General features: G+C 38.9%; 1 long non-coding RNA gene across 1 annotated transcript; it reads left to right on the top strand.

Annotated features, from left to right (window-relative positions):
* On the top strand, positions 2,330 to 3,196 carry LOC109228212. Its single transcript, XR_002068340.1, has 2 exons — positions 2,330 to 2,837; positions 2,941 to 3,196. It is a non-coding gene; the product is annotated as an uncharacterized LOC109228212 (long non-coding RNA).

Below are 3,493 nucleotides of genomic sequence, written 5' to 3' on the forward strand. Positions count from 1 at the left end.
AAAATATCACATGCATCACCAACAAAGCCACCCTTAAGTCACCGCATACGCAAAATCCATGAAAGGCCTCCCTTATGTCGTTGTATGCACATATATAGCCACCCTTCTCTCGCCGCATGCACATCATAATGAAATTTCTCCCTTACGTCGCGCATGCGCATCTCGCCACCCTTATACTTCACACAACAATCAACATGCACAACATATTCACATGTGCCACAATATCACAACACAACAGTGCCAAAGTCACTTTAAGATATAAGCTCACAACTCAATAACAATATGTACGATACCATAACAATAATACGAGAGTGCGGGGTGTATTCAACAATAAAGCGTATTTCACATAGCAAACAACCATAATTCAAGGCATGCTAATGGACTAAGACCTAATCCGGTCATAAACCCCACATAGGCCCGTGTACACACTCGTCACGTCGTGTACACGTTGTTTTCATATAACACAAATATGCAAATTAGACCAAATCCTAATAGGTATTCCTCCCTCCCCCCCCCCCCCCTTCCCCTCCACACAACGTTAGGTAAGATATTTACCCTAATTAGGCCAAATCAATACTCTAAAAATATTTTCCTTTAAAATTCACCTCCGTCCGACTCGGATATAGCAAAAAAGGACTCAAAAATATCAAGTAATGCAAGAGAAATTAATTTTAATCAATAATGCTGAAAATCTTTACCCATTTCTCAAAAAGTCAACAAAAGTTAACCCAAGGCTCGTTCGGTCAAAACCCGAGTCGAGGGACAGATCTCGACTATCCATAACCCCCGAGTCCAAATATATGATTAGTTGTCAAAATCGAGTCCAAATCAACTCTTGAATCTCAAATGTTTGTTTTATTTTAAAAAAGATTTTGTCAAAAACCCCAATGTTCACTCATGGATTCATCAATTAAATGTTAAACCAAAGATGAAATCAATGAAAAATAATCAAATCCGAGCCAAAAACACGTACTCAATCCAAGTGGGTGAAGAATGCCTCAATAATCGCCTCAAATCGAGCTCACAATATCAAATTATTAAATAATGAGTCTAAGTGTCAAAATTCCTACTAAAACCCAATTGCAGATATCGCATTTGCGACCAGAGGTTCACAAATGCAACCTCCACAAATGCGACCAAGGGATCGCAAATGCAAAGACTGACAAGCCCGGGCTATGTCGCAATTGTGACTAGGAACTCTTTAAATGCAAAGTTAGCTTCCATCGCAACAGCGACCAAATGATTGCAATGCGATCTCCCCTGCCAGATCCCCAGTGCAATTTCATGGTTGTCTTCGCAAACATAAATCCTGCTGTCCCCATCCCTTCTTCGCAATTTCAACCAGGTCCATCGCAAATGCGGAGATTGCAAATGCGAACTGGTGCTCGCATTTGAGGTACCTGCAATACTAGCAAAACCAGCAACACTGAAACAAGTCCAACATACTCTGAAACGCGTCCGAAACTCATCCGAACCCCCCGGAGCTCCATACCAAAGATCCACACAAGTCTATAAACATCACACGAACATGCTAACAAGTTCCTAACACCAAAACAATATTCGTAGCCATGAATTGATCACCAGAATGAATCAATTTTTGACTTCTTTACTTTATTTTTGTCATAAAAATGGAAAATTACAAATATATAAAAATATATATATATATTAGCTTACGTATCTTTCATAAATTTAAATAAATAAAAAATACAAAAATAGTACTTTATTTTTATCTCTACATAATTTTGAAAATACAAAAAAATATAATAGTTTCATGTTAGCTTTTGCATTGTGTAGTATTTTTATCTTATTTTAAAAGGAGTCAATAAGGTGTTGGATCACAATTTTAAGAGTGATAGAGCCCAGTTCTTGGCCCAATTCGGATTGGTCCATTAAGCCTAGGGACCTTTCTAGACTCTTCTTTGGGATAAAAAATAAATAAAAAAGACCCTAAGGACTTAACGTAAAAGACCTAGGGACTAATTGGCAAAATACACAAAATAATAACCTAAACCTAGACTCTACATATACGAACGCCTACCATCTGAAAAGGGAACGAAAAAGAGACGCCTGGAAAAGAAGAGCCGCATAAGAGAACCCTTTTTTTTTTGGATCTTCTTCTTCACTCCACCAACACAAGACTCAAATCAGACCTATATCCCATAAGAAACGAGCCGTTTGCACCAAAAGGGACACCCATCGGATTTTGGTCTATCATCTTCAAAAATGAAAAACGTTGAGGACCCCTAGAGAACTTCCGCCGTGGCTACACCAAAGAANCCTAATCCTACCCCTATATAATAGTACCTACACCTAAAATAAACCTACACCATATACAACAAAAATAACGCCTAACAATCTGAAAAAAGAAAAAGCTGAGCGCCGCAGACCAGAAAAAAACCCCATCCCCCTCAGTCTCTGCCTTCTACAAGACCCCCCTGTTCTCGTCATCTTGAAGCAACCAAAAACAGATGCTAGAACCAAAACACCCCTGAGCCATCTTCTTCTTCAACACTTTTGTCAGCCAAAATCCAGCCCGTTGCCGCCACACCCGACCAGCGAAATCCTCCATTCCAACGCCTAGCTCCCTCCAGCGAAATCCTTTAGCAACCAAGAGCAGCCGCTGATCCTCGTCTCTTCGAAAACATGTAGAAGTAGCGTGAGAAGGCAGTGACAAAAGGTCGCAAGAACAGATTTGAGACGATTATGTTTTTGCATCTTCCATATTTCAAAATGATATTCCAGTCATGAATTAGCTAGGACTGTGTTCCAGAAAATGAGCGTTGTTTGAGGTTCAATCTTGATTTCCTGGCAAATTCGAGGTCGCCGGAGGCATCGAGGTACTGTCCGTTGGTTTTCCGGTTCGATTGTTACTGATTTCGTTCGAAGCTGGTTCAATTTCTGACTGTAATTGTTGCTTTATTCAATCCGTATAAATTTCAGGTTCATCTTTGTTCCGTTGGTTTCTCTCTTCCAGATTTAATCAGTTCATGTTAATGTTCAGTGTAGTCTTTGTTTCAGCAAGTTTGAATGTGTTTGTAATTAAGAAGATGGTAGTATTAATTAGTTGCTTTGCTTTTTTTTCTCTGATTAGCCTTTTACCTTGTGGTGTCATTGTTGGGAGGATTAGATGCCCGTGAAATGCAACAAATGTCCGATTTCTTTTTTTTTTTTACTGTGTTACTAGATATTGCTATCATTTTTGCCTCCTGTTAGTTGGGAATTAAAGTGTTTGGGTGTTTAATTGTTGGGTGTTAAAGGGCTGTAATGCGTAGCTTCGGATCTGGATAATCGTGTTTTCTCATTTTCGTATTACTCTGTTTTGCTTAATAGTGTGCTTCCATTAATCTATCGTTCTCTGTTTTGTGATGTGCTTGGATTGAAGTTTTATTGTTTTTATTTGAGGATGGGATGAGTTTTATGAGAGGCAAGTTAGCAAGTTAAAATAGTTTGTAAAATCTCAAATCAGATGAAGCGAGTTGCGGGAAAAATGTTT

This window comes from Nicotiana attenuata, chromosome 6 (genome assembly GCF_001879085.1).
Source record: "Nicotiana attenuata strain UT chromosome 6, NIATTr2, whole genome shotgun sequence".
In the NCBI taxonomy this organism is placed as follows: domain Eukaryota; kingdom Viridiplantae; phylum Streptophyta; class Magnoliopsida; order Solanales; family Solanaceae; genus Nicotiana; species Nicotiana attenuata.